Here is a 12,825-nt window from a genome sequence, read left to right as displayed (position 1 = left end):
ACCAGGGGCCATAGGCTCAGAATAAAAGGACATATCCTTAGACAGGAGATGATTCCCATGAACAAAATAGTTCACTATTCATGCAGCCAAGGTTTAAAGGTTGACCTGGTAGGTAATTTGTATCAACTTGATGGCCAGAAGGCACAAAAGCTTGAAAGTACATACCACCAGATCCAACAACAGATTCTTCCCTGCTGTTAGGATCATAAACGGGCCTATTATCTGATGAAGATGTAATCTGGATTAGAGGACCACACTGTGGCGCAGTGGTAGATTTGCTGACTTACCACACCGGAGACCTGGGTTCGATCCTGACTACGGGTGCTATCTGTATGGAGTTTGCACATTTTCACTGTGACCGCGTGGGTTTCCTTCAGTCGCGCCGATTTCTTCCCACATTCCAAAGACATGCATATTTATAGGTTAATTGTCTTCTGTAAATTGTCCCGAGAGTGTAGGACAGAACTAGTGATTGTTGGTCAGTATTAACTCAGTGGGCCGAAGGGCCTGTTTCCATGCTGTGCCTCTAAACTAATTTCCCAATCTACCCTGTTGCGGCTCTTATGGGGTTTTAAGTTTTTCACTGCATCTTGGTACACGTTGATAAGAATAAACGAATCACATTTTCAAAAAGTCTCTTATGCTTTATTTGTTGCAGTTGTAATGCCAATTGAACTTGATATAGAGGCAAAATAATTAGATTTAAATGATAAATATTTATATTCCATGCTCATCCAGTGACGTCAGTCATCCTTCAGTGGAAGTCATTAGGAATGTGTGCTTGGTGTCGGAGGATGTAGGTGAGGCACTTGGCATCTGTTTTCACAAATGAGAAGGATATGGGGGACAGTGAGATCAGTGCGGAGAATACCAATGATATAGAACAGTTTGAAATCAAGAAGAAGGTGGTGTTGGGAATCTTAAAGTGCATTAAGGCAAATAAATATCCAGAATGAAATGGGATCTATCCCAGGTTATTAAGAGGAGCATGAGAGGAGATTGCAGGGGCCTTGATGATAATCAAGAGTAGCCAACATTGTTCCTTTGTATAAGAAGGGACGTAGAGAGAATCCAGGGAATTATCGGCCAGTGAGTTGTAGGGATTTACCTCCACTTGCAGGGGACTGGGTTAATGAGAAACAGTCAGCATGGCTTTGTACATGGCAGATCATTGTCTTACTAACTTGATCAAGTTTTTTGAGGAGGTTAATGTCCATTAATGGGAAGGCAGACCTGTGAGGAAATCCATCAACCTCCCTAATGCTCAACCCACTGAATCCATTTGGTGGCCAAGATTAGAAACTTGGGACTGAAGTGTGGTGAAAAATTGAAGAGAAATCTATCAAAAGAAGGATTGTAACATACTATGTAGGAAGGAACTGCAGATGCTGGTTTAAACCGAAGGTAGACACAAAAAGCTGGAGTAACTCAGCGGGAAAGGCAGAATCTCTGCGGGGAAGGAATGGATGACGTTTTAGGTCGAGACCCTTTTTCAGCCCCGACTGAAACGTCACCCATTCCTTCTCCCCAGAGACGCTGCCTGTCCTCCAGTTACTCCAGCTTTTTGTGCCTATCTCGATTGTAACATTCTGTTCTCCACATCTATTTGAAACATGGATTCATCCAGCAACTAAAACTACAGACTCTCTGGAGGATAACAAAGCTGATTAAAATGTACAACAAAGTACCATCCCAGCAGCAGACTTCACCTTCTAGCAACAATGCTGTTTTAATGGCGACACTGCGAACTGCAGATGCTGGAATCTTGAGCAAAACAACGCGCTAGAGTGACTCAGCAGGTGAGGCAACTTCTGTGGAGGGAATGAACAGAGGACATTTCCTGTCGCGGCCCCTTCTTAATCTGTTTTAATTCTCAGCTAAGAATATTAGCAAATTATTTTAATCATCGGGTTTTGGATGTGGCATGAATCAAACATGAAACGCCACAGTTTAAAATGATGAACCATTATGGGAGCTGATTATTATCAAAGCCAAGGAAATGTGTAAGTATTTTCACAAATCTAACAAAATGTACTTAAAGATAGGTACAAAATGCTGGAGTAACTCAACGGGTCAGACAGCATCTCTGGAGCAAAGGAATAGGTAACGCTTTAGGTCGAGACTGAATCATGGGAGTGGGTTTTCATACCTCCAGCTTCCCTCTCTCCTGACTCTGTCTGAGAAAGGGTCTCGACCCAAATTCCTTTTTTTCCGGAGATGCTGCCTGACCTGCTGAGTTACTCCAGCATTTTGTGTCTATCTTCGGTATAAACCAGGATCTGCAGTTCCTTGCTACACTCCCTTGATCTTTCCTCAGTTTATATCCTACCAGCAGCCAGAAGTCGTAGTGCATGTCGGCACAAACGACGTCGGGAAGAGGGAAGATATTCTGCAGCGTGACTTTAGAGAAGCAGGACCTCCAGTATGGTTATCTCCGGTTTGCTTCCAGTTCCTCGTGCTGGTGAGGGCAGGAACAGAGAGATAGGGGATCTGAACGTGTGGCTGAGAAGCTGGTGCAGGGGGCAGGGATTTAGGTTCTTAGACCACTGGGATCTGTTTTGGGGTAAGGGTGAATTGTACAAAAGGGACGGGTTACACCTCAACAGGCGGGGACCAGCATTCTGGCAGGCAGGTTTGCCAATGCTATACGGGTGGTTTTAAACTAAATAGTGGGGGGGGGGGGGGGGGGGGGGGAGATTGGAAAGACAAGGATGGAGTTAAAGGGAAAGAGGGTAGAGGAAAAGTTAAGAAAGACCCCAGAATTAATGGGACAGAAAGCTCACAAAGGGATAGGAGAGAATGGCCAAGTGTAATATGAATTGATGTGAAAGGTGACAAGTGCAATGGATTAAAAGTATTATATATGAATGCGCGAAGTATAAGAATTAAAGTGGATGAGCTTGTGGCTCAGTTAGAGATTGGTAGATGTGACATTGTGGGGATTACAGAGACGTGGCAGCAGGAGGATCGGGACTGGGAACTGAATATTCAGGGTTATATGTCCTATAGAAAGGTCAGGCAGGTGGGCAGAGGAGGTGGGGTAGCTCTGTTGGTGAGGGATGAAATTCAGTCCCTTGGGAGGGATGACATAGGGACTGACATAGGGACTGTGGATAGAGTTGAGGAACAGTAAAGGTAGGAAGACACTAATGCAAGTTATCTACAGGCCCCCAAACAGCAGCCCGGATATAGGGTGTACGTTACAGCAGGAGTTAAAACTCGCATGTAACAAAGGTAATGCCACTGTGGTTATGGGGGATTTCAATATGCAGGTAAAATCAGGTTGGTTCTGGACCCCAAGAAAGGGAGTTTGTAGAGTACCTCTGAGATGGATTCTTTCAGCAGCTTGTACTGGAGCCTACCAGAGAGAAGGCACTTCTGGATTTAGTGTTGCCCAATGAACCAGATTTAATAAGGGAACTCAAGGTAAAGGAACCACTTGGTGGTAGTGACCATAATATGATTAGTTTTAATCTGCAATTTGAGAGGGAGAAGGTTAAATCAGAAGTGTCAGTGTTGCAGTTGAACAAAGGGGACTATGAAGGCATGAGAGAGGAGGTGGCCAAGGTCGACTGGAAAAGGATCCTAGCAGGAATGACGGTGGAACAGCAATGGCAGGAATTTCTGAACATAATCCAGAAGATGCAGGATCATTTCATTCCAAAGAGGAAGAAAGATTCTAAGGGGAGTAAGAGGCAAACGTGGCTGACAAAGGAAGTTAGGGATGGAATAAAACTAAAAGAAAAGATGTATAACAGCAAAGAGTAACGGGAAGCCAGAGGATTGGGTAACTTTCAAAGGACAACAGAAGGTAACAAAAGGGGCAATACGGGCTGAAAGGATGAAGTACGAGGGGAAGCTGGCCAAGAACATAAAGAAGGACAGTAAAAGCTTCATTAGGTATGTTATGAGAAAACGATTAGTAAAGACAAATGTGGGTCCCTTGAAGGCAGAAATGGGTGAAAGTATTTTGGGTAACAAGGAAATGGCAGAAGAATTAAACAGGTACTTCGGATCTATCTTTACTAAGGAAGACACAAATAATCTCCCATATGTACTAGAGGACGGAGGATCTAGGAAGATAGAGGAACTGAAAGAAATTTACATTCAGCAAGAAATAGTATTGGGTAGACTGATGGGACTGAAGGCTGATAAATCTCCAGGGCCTGATGGTCTGCATCCCAGGGTACTCAAGGAAGTGGCTCTAGAAATCGTGGACGCATTGGGGATCATTTTCCAATGTTCAATAGATTCAGGATCAGTTCCTGTGGATTGGAGGTAGCTAAAGTTATATGATTTTTCAAGATAGGAGCGAGGGAGAAAATGGGGAATTACAGACCAGTTAGCCTGACATCGGTGGTGGGGAAGATGCTGGAATCAATTATTAAAGAGGTAATAACGCATTTGGATAGCAGTAAAATGATTGGTCCAAGTCAGCATGGATTTATGAAGGGGAAATCCTGCTTGAATAATCTTCTGGAATTTTTTGAGGATGTGACAAATAAAATGGATGAAGGAGAGCCAGCGGATGTAGTGTATCCAGACTTTCAGAAAGCCTTTGATAAGGTCCTACATGGGAGATTGGTGAGCAAAATTAGAGCACATGGTTTTGGGGGTAGGGTATTGACATGGATAGAGAATTGGTTGGCAGACAGGAAGCAAAGAGTAGGAATAAACGGGTCCTTTTCAGAATGGCAGGCAGTGGCGAGTGGAGTGCCGCAAGGCTCGGTGCTGGGGCCGCAACTGTTTACAATATATTTTAATGATTTGGAAGATGGAATTTGAAGTAACACTAGCAAGTTTGCAGATGACACACAGCTGGATGGCAGTGTGAACTGCAAAGAGGATGTTAGGAGGTTGTAGGGTGACTTGGACAAGTTAAGTGAGTGGGCAAATGCATGGCAGATGCAGTATAATGTAGATAAATGTGAGGTTGTCCACTTTGGCGGCAAAAACAAAGAGGCTTTTTATTATCTCAATGGTGTCAGATTAGGTAAAAGGGAAGTGCAACGAGACCTGGGCATCCTTGTATAACAGTCACTGAACGTAAGCATGCAGGTACAGCAGGCAGTGAAGAAAGCTAATGGCATGTTGGCCTTCATAACGAGAGGATTTGAGTATAGGAGAAAAAAGATCCTTCAGCAATTGTGTAGGGCCCTGGTGAGACTACATCTGCAGTATTGTGTGCAGTTTTGGTCTCCTAATTTGAGGAAGGACGTCCTTGCTATTGAGGCAGTGCAGCGTAGGTTCACAAGGTTAATCCCTGGGATGGTGGGACTGTCATATGAGGAATGATTGGAAAGACTGGAGTTTAGAAGGATGAGAGGGGATCATATAGAGACGTATAAAATTATAAAAGGATTGGACAAGCTAGATGCAGGAAAAATGGTTGTTTACCAGGGCTGTCACCAGATGGCGTGAGTGCACTTTGGACTACCCAGTCCAATGGGACCACCCAGTAATATTGAAAGCAGAGACACATGAGATACCACGTGAAAAATAAATACTGGCTTCCCACATTCACTTTAGCACATTGCTTTCATGGGATTTTTTAATCAGCTACATCACACAGTGTTGTTTTTGATATTCAGTCAGTTTCAAGCCTTCTAACATCCTCACTGATGTGTATCTTGTGATGTGTGGATATTTACCCCATTGCCTTGACTAGTGTGTGGCTAGATCAAGGATCCTAGAGCAAATTCCTGAATGTTTGGGAGTTTTGACCATTCCACGCTTGGAGATTTTTCAGTCTTCTTAAAGAAGCTAATGGCTAGTCTGATTCAGCGCCAAAGGTCTTAAAACAAAAGGAACGTAAAAGGACCTTTTGTTTAATTTAGAGGCAGCACCCTCATTTTCTACATGGTTGCCTTATTAACAGCACTATCAATCAGACTTGCTACCTCATAAGGTCTCCCATTTGTTAAGCAAGGGACACTTTGAGCCCAAGAGCCTGTATTCTGCAGTATGATTCTATGATTCTTATTTCTTCTCTTCAAATACTCTCCTCAATTCTTCAAATATGGTGTCAACATCCCTCTCCTTAATCAACGATAGACGCAAAATGCTGGAGTTACTCAGTGGGTTAGGTCTGGAGAAAATGAATTGGTGACGTCTGAAGAATGGTCCCGGCCTGAAACGTCACCTATCCATTATCTCCAGAGATGCTGCACGACCTGCTGAGTTACTCCAGCATTTTGTCTCTATTTTTGGTTAAAAACCAGCTCCTGCAGTTCCTTTTTATTACTTCTTCTTGATCACTTTGTTTTTGCGAATGTCTTTCACCTCTGAAGTCTTGGGATTTTTAGTTTTCCCAGCCAAATCCATGGCAATCTTTCTTGCAACTCCATGTTTAGACATCAAGTTTGGGCTCCACATAACCTTTGTATTGCAGCTTTATCAACATTTGATACCTCAGTGTAATTGGTTAAATTAGCCATCCGTGTCCTCTCTCTCCTTAACCTGGCCAGAGGTTATTGCCAACTGATCCGATTATCCTCCTACAATGTTTCTTCTCCATTATCCAGATGGATGGGATTGTCCTAGACTGGTTCTATCAATATCTATCCAGTTACCACCATGCAGACATCTGCACTGAACTATTGTTGGCCACTTCTACCATGTAATTGTAGGCAACTGTACCTCAGCACCAACTTTCCACTGTCGCCTTCACTCCTCCACTGCCCAATACCCAGTTCTGGTTGAGCATTTATTTCCTCCTGGGTCGATATTGAGAGGACTGAACTATTGTCTTCATTATCTCTTCGAGAACCGGACGACATAGGTTTAAGGTGAAGGTGAAAAGATTTCATAGGAATCTGAAGGTTAACTTTTTCACACGAAGTGTGGTGGGTGTATGGAATGAGCTGACAGAGGAGGTAGTTGAGGCAGGGACTACTGCAATGTTTAAGAAACAATCAGAGAGGTACACAGATAGGACAGGTTTAGAGGGATATGGGTCAAACATAGGCAGGTGGGACTAATGTAGATGAGATATGTTGGTCGGTGTGGGCAAGTTGGGCCGAAGATCCTGTTTCCATGCTGTATGACTCTATGACTCTACCTGGTCACTCTCTGAAGCTGAACTAATCACAAACTTGAGGTCATGTTTGACCATTGGCTGAACTCTTGATCACAACTGCATTCCATTTCTGAGACCAGCTGCCTGTCGTTATGTTATAGTTTACTAGCTTAATTTCCTTTTAAGAACTTTGTGTGTGCCATACCTTTAAGGATAGTATGTGTGGTACTGAACATTCTTGGTAGCTCAGGTGTGGTAATAAACAAAAGCAAGCATATTACTATTGTGTTCAGTCATGAATCTGTGTAATTAATCAAAACTACAAGGGCTAAAACAGTTGGAGCTGAACCGTCCTTACTTACATGCATTGGCTGTGCAGCAATACAACTGTTAAACATTGCCAGCAGCTAGCGTCTACCATGGAATTTATCCCTACTGCACACACTAAAATCCTGCTGAATTCAGGCTACAGATTCCCTACTAAATCTCCTTCTATGTCTCAGTGTACAATTTTGTTGGTGATGCTTCTAAACACTGGAATGTTTTACTATGTTAAAAGTACCACATGAAAAAAGTTTGTGTTGTAACTGGATATTCCTCAGAACCAATGGCAGGTTAAGAGGCAAATAAACCCTGTTAGCGTGTTTCACAATAAGTTACTCACTAATGCACTATAAAACAGGAGAGCCAATTAATGTATTGCGATCAATGCCATGGCAACCAGTTAGTTTCACCAAATTATTTTCAGGATGAAACTGTGTCTTTTCATCCGTGTCCTGGTTGTTCAACTGCAAAGCACCATGACTTAACGGCTACATAAGGCAAAGTTGATTGTGACTATTTACACTATTTCCAAACATTACCAGCCTAACCATATCGACAAGATTCAATGGTGGAAGACCCCCAAAAATGGTACAGAAGAAGTTGAAAATACCCAGTAGGTCAGGCAGTATCTGTAGAGAAAAAAATGAGTTAACATTTCACGTTGATCACCTGTCACAGACCACAATCTATCCAATTTATGAGTTCAGTTAAATCCAATTCTGAGTTTCCTGCTGACGACCATGAGTTTTTCCGGCACTTTCAGATTTTGAACACTTGGACAGGTTGACGTATGGACAGATATATGAATGGGAAGGATTGAGAGGGATATGAGACAAATGCAGGCAAATAGAATGAGCTCAGAATGCCAACTTAGACAGCATGGACGAATTGGGCTGAAGGGCCCCGTTATACGCTGTATGCCTCTTTGACTGTATGTCTCTATAACAACTCATTTTGTTACTATTCAATAATAAATTCATTTTTTTAGTTCATTGTAATATATTCTTTTTTATAAATAGCAAACTTTTGGGAATTTCACCTTTGGCAATAAGTGATGTTGGTAACACACACTGTTAGCTCTCAAAATTGACCTTGAAGCTAACCCGACTCTCTGTGTATTGCAAGGGCCGTGTGGCATCACAGTCTAATCAGTCCCATGATCACACCAATTCCTCAAGTGTCAGTGGGTTCAGCTTGTTGTACTTATCCTTGTAAATTGGGAAGTTGCGGTTTCAAGTGTCAGTCCTGGGTTCACAAATTTAATTTACACTGACATCCTGCTGCATTGTCCACCTTTGAACCATGCACCGAATTAAGACTCCACCTCTCATTCAGGATGTTAATTATTAGCCGTTGCTCAGTTGCAATAGTATTGCTTGTAAATCAATAAGTTCTAGGATAAAGTCTTCTTCAAGAAATGTGAGGCATAGACCAGGTTGGCCATTCAGTACAGCAACGAGTGCATAGGGAACATTATTAAGAGCTCCCACAATGGCCTCATCAACCAACTCGGGTCACAGAACCAGAGGGAAAGCAAGTCATTTTCAATCCTGGGGACTTCATATAATGAAGAATCTCTGTCCCAAAATTATAATATTGCAACCCAACAAATACAATGTTCACAGTAAAAGATAATAAAATTGCAAGTGTTTTGGTTCTTTTTAATTGGAAGAATAAACGAATAATAGACTAATTGTCAGAGATGTCTATTTGTGCTGGGCCTCACTCTGACAATGGAGGAGGCCCTGGACCGAAAGGTGTGTGTGGGAATGGGAGAGGAAGTTAAAATGTTTAGCAACTGGGAAATCTCCGGCCCAGCGCAAATTGGAGTAACAACACCTTATATTTCGCTTGGGCAGCTTATACCCCAGCGATATGAATATTGACCTCTCTAACTTCAAGTAACCCTTGTTTTCCCTTTCTGTTCACCCCCTCCCCCTTCCCAGTTATCCAACCAGTCTGACTGTCCTCGATTACATTTTATCTCTGTTTGCTTCATGTTACCTTCTCCTAGCTAGCAATGATCTATTCTAACATTCTCCTTGATCTCCATCCCCTTTGTCTCATTTTCACACCTTACACTTATCTCTGTATCTCCCTCTCCCCTGACTATCAGTCTGAAGAAGGGTCTCAACCAGAAACGTCACCCATTCCTTCTATCCAGAGACGCTGCCTGTCCCGCTGAATTACTCCAGCATTTTGTGTCTATTTTTGGTTTAATCTAGCATCTGCAGTTCCTACACAATTAGAATGTAGAACATACCACCTCCTGAAATGCTTGTGGTGAATAGCAAAGATGTGTTTCAGGGAAAGGGAGATGCAGAAAGGGAGAAAAAAGACTATATTGCCAAGGTTAGGTGGAGAGGTTTGAGAGGAAATAAGCGCGGAGAACAAATATTGGCATGAATAAATACTAGTTGGGAAGATTGGTTCTAAGTACCTCCAATAATGTAAATTACCGATTATAACTAAATTAATGCTAAGTTCTCATTAAACCCCTATTTATGTCTATAATGAAACAATTCAAGCTCAAAGACCTTATCAAACTCGCAGCTAAAATAAAGCTAAACTGCTATCGCAGACGAATTTGCAGTATCTGCGCACATCATGAAATTATAATGCCAAAAGAATAATTGTTTTGTCAATGATTGCAGAAGCACAGAGCTAATTAACCTTGGTGACAAAACACTACTGCACTGATTGTAATAAGTGAATAGGATCTAGTGGAGGAAGAAGAAACAAATTTTGTTTTGGGAGCCTGCAGGGAGGGAGGTCTCAAGTGAGTGGAAACAATAAGAGTGTTATGATGAGCGACCAGAACCTGTGAGGTCTGATGATTGCCTCCACAACCTTATTTTTAAGATGATTTAAAATAATCAGACAGTTCAATATTTCATGCTGAGCACAAACAACACTGCTTTGCACGCATTAGATAAACAATCATTACACTGCTTTTCTCTCTGAATAAGGTCAGGCATGGAAAGTCTCAGGACTAACCTTGACCTGACAGAACTCCAGCGGACATGGCGTTTGTTACACTGCAGATTATAAATGGCTGGAAGTGAATACAAAGTAGTAATTCGATTGATCAGTTCTGATACTAAGCAAGCAGACACCAGAGACCGGATTACCACTCTCAGCTCACTGATTGATGTTGACTATTATTATCACTGATTTTTAAAGCTACGTTACTATAAGAAGGCGCCTGCGACTTGATTTCATTGGGGCACCTGAGATTATGTGGTCACTCGGAAACCCACAGCGAAAATGGAGCATCGGAAAACATCACTATTTAAATCACTTTTGTTTCCCTGCCCCACACAGCTCGAGATCCAGCAAATCCCACAAGGATTAAATGGTATTTTGTTTTCCTCGTGTTTCAGACACCATGCACATTCTTCACAATTGAAACAGGCTTTTGTTCGCCCTTCTTGTGATGTATGTGTAATTGGTAAGCCATGCATTTGTTGTCCATTTCGTGTTGCCCCAAGCAAGTGGTGGTGAGACTTCATGACTTCTGCAGTTCATGGGGTTGAAATGCTCTCACGAGCTGTGGGTGTTCAAAGAGTTGCATGGGTTTATTCACCGGACAATGAAGGCAAAATGATGCATTTCCAAGTCAGGCTGAAATGTAACTTTGGGGGGAATTAGAGATGGAGCTGTTGTTCTTCCTCTAGCTCATTGTGTGTCACTGGTTTCACCAAAGTAGCTTTGAAGACTTGTCACATGGTGTCCTATAGAGATCAAAACAGGGTCCGACCTTCCCTTGCAACTAAACCCCAGTGTGCCGCGTTATCACCTTCCCCTCAGCTAACAATGATCCATTCTATATTTCCTTATGCTTTGATCTGTTATTTTCACATCTTACCCTGCTATATTTCTAGATTCCCTCTCCCCTGACTCTCAATCTGAAGTTGTGTCCCGACCCGAAACGTCACCCATTCCTTCTCTCCAGAGATGCTGCCCGTCCCGCTGAGTTACTCCAGCATTTTGTGTCTATCTCCTGTAGATGGTGTACAGTGTGGACATAGAATGTTCATCAGTTCTAGGAGCAGAATTAGGCCCTTCAGCCCATCAAGTCTACTCCACCATTCAATCATGGCTGATCTATCTTTCCCTCTCAACCCCATTCTCCTGCCTTTGCCCCATACCACCTTTCCTGATCAAGAATCTGTCAATCTCTGCTTTAAAAATATCCATTGACTAGAGGTCTAGAACCAGGGCTGCAGTGAATTGTAAGGGAGTACAGGGACCATGGCTACGGTGGTGAGGTGGAAGGGAGGGTGGGCACAGGGGTCCCAGATGAAAGCACATAAACAAGAGACCTGGTAAGCTGTACGAGAGCATGGCTAACAATGCTGAACCATTAGAATCTGAAGTTGGATCAGATTGGGCGGCACGGTAGCGCAGCGGTAGAGTTGCTGCTTTACAGCGAATGCAGCGCCGGAGACTCAGGTTCGATCCTGACTACGGGTGCTGCACTGTAAGGAGTTTGTACGTTCTCCCCGTGACCTGCGTGGGTTTTCTCCGAGATCTTCGGTTTCCTCCCACACTCCAAAGACGTACAGGTATGTAGGTTAATTGGCTGGGTAAATGTAAAAATTGTCCCTAGTGGGTGTAGGATAGTGTTAATGTGCGGGGATCACTGGGCGGCACGGACTTGGAGGGCCGAAAAGGCCTGTTTCCGGCTGTATATATATGATATGATATGATGATATGAACCCGAAACATCACCCATTCCCGTTCTCCCGAGATGCTACCTGTCCCGCTGAGTTACTCCAGCATTTTCTGTCTATCTTCAGTTTAAACCAGCATCTGCAGTTCCTTCCTACACATTAGGATTTCAAAATGGCCAGGAAACGGCTTATACTGTAGTTGCTTTTCTACACATTTTCGTGACTAGGTGTGACAGGGCTGGGTGCTTGGAACTGACCTCAAGAGTGGTGAATCTTTAGAACTCTCTACCTTGGAGGGTTGAGGATGCTAGACTAATGGAGGTACTTAATGATGAGATAGATAACTTTTTGAAAGATCGGGTAATTGAGGGCGATGGAGAACTGGCAGAGAGGAAGCGTTGAGGCCTGGGGCAGATCAACCACAATCAGATCAAATGGTGGGGTGGGCATGAGGGGCAGAGTGGCCTACTCCTGTTCCTCTTTTCTTCTGTTCTTGCGATCCTGGTGTACTGATTGTGAGACTGCTTACTTCTCTCTTTAGCTGCAGTTCCCTTCTTCTCCAGCCTTGGGGTCATGACCCGATTTGGAGTCACAAAAATAAAAACACACGCAGTTGACAGCGTGATATTTATTTGACGTTTTTGTTTGTCAGGATAATTGATTTCCTGTCAGCACAACAACCTTCTCTATTCTACAAAAAGTTTTAAATTAATCCGTTTATATACAGTACCAAGGCCATGCCTGGCATTTGCAACGCATATTTAAGGCAAGTTGATTTCTTTATTATGGGTGCACAGAAGTTTTCCA

Source organism: Rhinoraja longicauda, chromosome 17 (genome assembly GCF_053455715.1).
Source record: "Rhinoraja longicauda isolate Sanriku21f chromosome 17, sRhiLon1.1, whole genome shotgun sequence".
NCBI lineage: Eukaryota > Metazoa > Chordata > Chondrichthyes > Rajiformes > Arhynchobatidae > Rhinoraja > Rhinoraja longicauda.
The sequence above is the reverse complement of the archived record's forward strand: the minus strand, read 5'-3'. Positions refer to the sequence as shown.